Source organism: Penaeus vannamei, chromosome 17 (genome assembly GCF_042767895.1).
Source record: "Penaeus vannamei isolate JL-2024 chromosome 17, ASM4276789v1, whole genome shotgun sequence".
Classification (NCBI taxonomy): Eukaryota; Metazoa; Arthropoda; class Malacostraca; order Decapoda; family Penaeidae; genus Penaeus; species Penaeus vannamei.
This window is the reverse complement of record NC_091565.1, coordinates 43199933-43204932: the sequence shown is the minus strand read 5'-3', so window position 1 is coordinate 43204932 and position 5000 is coordinate 43199933. Positions and strand designations below refer to the sequence as shown.

General features: G+C 46.1%; 2 protein-coding genes across 8 annotated transcripts in view; one reads left to right on the top strand and one right to left on the bottom strand.

The window, feature by feature from the left end:
* Positions 1 to 5000, bottom strand: part of Hml (hemolectin) — a 121725-nt gene that overhangs the window by 83751 nt on the left and 32974 nt on the right. The window lies entirely within an intron of this gene.
* Positions 1 to 5000, top strand: part of LOC113824184 (uncharacterized) — a 14394-nt gene that overhangs the window by 915 nt on the left and 8479 nt on the right. The window lies entirely within an intron of this gene.

Here is a 5000-nt window from a genome sequence, read left to right as displayed (position 1 = left end):
TGATGCAATTCAATAGTAAAACAAGAGCCACTTATGTGGTATTTTTGGTATATATGTTTGCTAAATATATTTTATAGTGTTCATCTATTTATCAATTTATCAGACCCGTTTACTGCTTCCCCCTCTCAAATTATGCAGTTTCCCACGCATCCCAATCCCGTCTATCTAAAAACCCAAAATAAATAGCAATTAGGAAGAAAAAACTCAATTATCTCAGCCTGCATTCCTCGTCCTTAAAATGTGTGACCAAATTACCTCTTTTTTTCTCTTTTTTTTACTGTTTCTGAAGGTCTAGCTGCTTCTTCCTCGCTCTGACTACGTACTTCCTCGTGTTTTTTTTTATCCGTCACTGTCTTCATCGTGCACATGTAATCTTGCAGTTTAGAATTCGAATAATAGCGAACATAAACGTTATATCACGCGGCTCCCCCTTGGTGAGAGCCATTCGGAGCGGCGTTGTAACTCTACGGATATGCGCGCCACGTTTCGAGAGATACAGCCTTTCGGACCACCTAACATCTGGTATAAAGAACGGTGTGATTATTTTGTTGTACCTGATACATTGGAAGGTGTACTTATGCTATATCCTAAATTCACCATGTAAAATTATCGTCATCATGGAACACAATGGCAAAAGTATATCAATATAGGTAATATTCTTTTGCATATACGACTTATATTTTTATGTTACCATGTATAATTTCAGTAACCACATAATACTGTACTCTGTCGAGTATATGTGAATATATGAAAAACTATAATGACGATTACCCAAGCCTGAGCAGATAGCCAGGGTGGTGAGTTAACTTACTTAACTTTATTATTTTATCTATTCTATGAATATTAAACGCATTTTTAAAAAGTATTATCTCGTTTGTTTCCGAAAAATCAATGTTTACGAAGAAACGTGCGTTGCGTTAAAAAAAACTTACTAACGGATTCAAACCATAATTTTTCGTACCTGAAAAGAAGCATCACAAACAACTTTTTTCTTGAATTCCTACTCCAATTTAGATATATGAATATATTTCAGCATACTATGCGAATACGTTACACACGATGCATAAGCTATTGAATACATCTAGGTATATGTTAATGAAGTATATTTGCATGTATTCGCTGTCCTCTGTGCTTTGACATCATTCTGATATAATGATAGCGCTTATCCTATAACCCATGAATAACGTAGCACTGAGCCCTCCCGTGCGGGGAAATGCACGGCCCGGATGCACGAGGGCACGTGGATGCCCTGGGATGCTGCACAAAGGAGAGGATGCTGGCTGATTGATCGCAGCATCCAATGAAGAGCCTTTTGAATGGCAATGGCACAGGTGGTCTGATGGTTCGGATTCTGCGCCCCTTCCTCCTCCTCCTCCTCCTTCTCCTCCTCCTCCTCCTCCTCCTCCTCCTCCTCCTTCTCCTCCTTCCCCCTTCCCCACCCACTCTTTTTCTCCTTCGTTTTCCTTCACCTTCTCCGCTTACTCTTAATTTCTTTCTCCTTTTTCCCTCTCCCCATTCCTTTCCCTTCACAATCCACTCCTTTCTCCTTTCCCTTTCTTTCCCCTTTTCTTTTCCTATCCTACGTCCTTCCCCAATCACTCCTTTTTCCTTTCCCCTTCCTTCCCATTCTCCTTCCCTTTTCCCCTCTTCCCCTCCCCCCCCCCCTTCTCCTTCCCTTTCCCTTTCATTCCCTTCCTTTCTTCAATCCGTCATTCCTACTCCACCCTTCCCCAATCCCTCCTCTCCCCTCCACTCCCTATCCTTCCCCATGCCAGCCCTCCTCCCTCCTCTTCACCCCACCTTAATCTCCCCTTCTCCCTCCCTTCCCTTTCCCTCTCCCCCCTCCCCTCTCCCCACCTATCTTGCCACTCCCACCGGCGCGCCCACAACACAGCCAGGGGTAAAACATGTGCATCTTCATTCGTAAGAGCTACCAGGGCCTCATCTCCATATACAAGGGTCCCGATGTATTCAACTCCACCGAACGGAAGGTAGGAGGATTCACCACCAAAAGGGAACAGTAAATTCAGCCGCTGGACATTTCACAGTGAAGCAGACGGATTTCGTCGACCTTGTGTGTACGGACGCATAAGCAGTCAAGGTTGCAGTGATAAATGCCTAAAATAACATCCCATCCAAAATTTTAACCAATTAACATCCACAATTACTGTTATATAAAGGGATAGTTGATTATGCATGCTGCGATTGACGTCATCAAACATGACATTGCACATTAATCAACGGTGAATGATAAAACAGGATAATGAAAAAAATAGAATAGAACAAACACGCAATCGTCGAAACGAGCGCACATACACACGCACACACGCACACGGACAAACACGCACACACAGGCGCACAAACAAACACGCAATAGGCGGCGGGACACGTGCGCGCGCGCACACACGGGGGGTGCGCTAGACGGAGACAGGGGGAGGGAGGCTTTTGAACATCCACATATCCGTCTGTCAGACTCTCTGTAATACGTGTATAATAACAATAATAATAATAAAAAAAAAAATCACACCCACTCCCGCCCTTTCACACACTCTCGAGACACGCCCGTCATCTCTCGCTCGGGATTTTGTGGTTTTGGCTTTGTTCTCGTTTTTTTTTTTTTTTTTTTTTTTTTTTTTTAAGTATAGCACGCAGGAGAAGAAAAAAGGTTTTATGTTGACTCTCATATCGGTGAAGTGTTGACGCAGATTGCTTGGAAATCGCTCGCACGCGAGGTGGTGTTCTCTCGAAAGAGATTTTAGGTCAGGTACTTTTACTACGTGTAAATATATATATATATATATATATATATATATATATATATATATATATATATATATATATATATATGTGTGTGTGTGTGTGTGTGTGTGTGTGTGTGTGTGTGTGTGTGTGTGTGTGTGTGTGTGTGTATACATACATTCATACATATATATACACGCACACGCACACACACATACACACACACACACACACACACACACACACACACACACACACACACACACACACACACACACACACACACACACACACACACACACACACACACACACGCACGCGCACACACACATCTATATATATATATATATATATATATATATATATATATATATATATATATATATATATATATATAGAGAGAGAGAGAGAGAGAGAGAGAGAGAGAGAGAGAGAGAGAGAGAGAGATAAATGTGTATCTATCTAGTTAATCATTCTTGCTCTCTCTCTCTTTCTCCCTCTCCCTCCCTCCCTCCCACCTACCTCCCTCTCACCTCCCCCTCCCCCTCCCACCTCCCCGCTCTCCCTCCCTCTGAGCAGAAAAGACACAGCCGCAGGTGTAGGACAAACACACACCTAGTCTTGGTACGAAATCTTACACTCTGACCAGATGGAAAATCTTCAGACGTGAAATTCAAGTACTCCAACTGGCCGCCATGCTGTGTCATGCGCCATGTGCTGATCCCAGCATCATGCACAGGGTGGTCATCTGACTGTTGGCAAGCTGTGAAGATCACCCTGTGTCTTTCTGTCTGTCTGTTATGTCTACCTTTCTGTCTATTTATATTTGTTTGTATGTCTGCGTTCTGTCTGCTGTCTGTCTGTCTGTCTGTCTCTTTATCTCCCTCGCTCCGACTGACATAAAGACGCGAGAAAGAAAGACGGACAAATAAACAGACAAGCACAGATAGACAGAGAGCAACAAGAAAAATCGTGCAAAGCGAAAGATAGAATAACAGGACAGAAAAGAAAAGAGAAAAAGGGAAAGAAAGAAAGAAAAAAAACCGCTTGTGACCGACCCACGAGGCTCCTGGTTAAAAGACCCACTTCGCTTCACCTCTTTGCTGCGGCGCCATCTTCTCGAACTCTATTTCCTCTCCTTCCCCCTCCCCCTTTCCCCTTCGCGTCTCTCCTTCTCCCCTCTCTCTCCCTCCTTCTTCCCTCTCCCCCTCTCTTTCTCTCTCCCCCTTCCTCCTTTCTTTCCTTCTCCCCCTCCCCATCCCTTTCTTATCCACCTCCCTTACCTCTCCCCCCACCTCTTCTCCTCCTCTCTTTCTCTCTCCCCCTTCCCCCTTCCGTTCCTCCTCCCTTCCCTCTCTTCCACCTCTCCTCCTCCCATTCCCACTCATCTCTTTCTCTTCTCCCCCTTCTTTTCCCCTTTCCTCCTCCATTTCCCTCTCCCCCTCCCTCCTTCCCTTCCCTCTCACCCTCCCTCCTCCCCTTCCCTCCTTCCCTCCCCCCCCTCCCCCATCTGACCTCCCGCCGCCCCGCAGACGATCGTGCCTCCTCGGGTGGTGTCTCTGCCGCAAAACGATGGTCGCAAAGATTCAGTTCTCCGCAAGAAAGGCTTTACGACATATGAACTTCTCTCGTGTTTTTTTTCTTTTCTTTTCTTTAATCGTGAGACAGCTGTCATCTCGCGTTTTAGGGCGGGGGATAAGTAAGTAAGGGAGGCAAGGGTGGGGAGGAGAGGGGAGGGGAGGGGAGGGGAGGGGAGGGGAGGGGAGGGGAGGGGAGGGGTGGATAGGGGAGGGGAGGAGAGGGGAGGGGAAGGGAGGGGAGGGAGCGGAGGGCGGGAGGGAAGGGAAGGGGAGAGGGAAGGAGGAGGGGAGGGGAGGGGAGGATAGGGGAGGGGAGGATAGGGGAAGGGAGGGGAGGGGAGAGCAAAGAAGAGAAGGAAAAGGGGAGGGGAGGGGAGGGGAGGATAGGGGAGGATAGGGGAGGGGAGGGGAGGGGAGGGGAGAGCAAGGAAGAGAAGGAAAAGAACATTTATGTAGACCATCTATAAATCTATCTACATATCCGTTTATCTATCGATTTATCTCTATAGATATAAGTAATCATAATGATGCGCATAAAAATACGGGAAGGGAAGGGAGAGATGCTGAGGAAGAAAGAAGGGGAAGAGAGGGAATTAAAGATAAAAGGAGGGAGAAAGAAAGAGGGGAAGGTGGGCAGGGGGGATGGGGTGGGGTTGGGGGGGGGTGAGCAAATGATTCTTT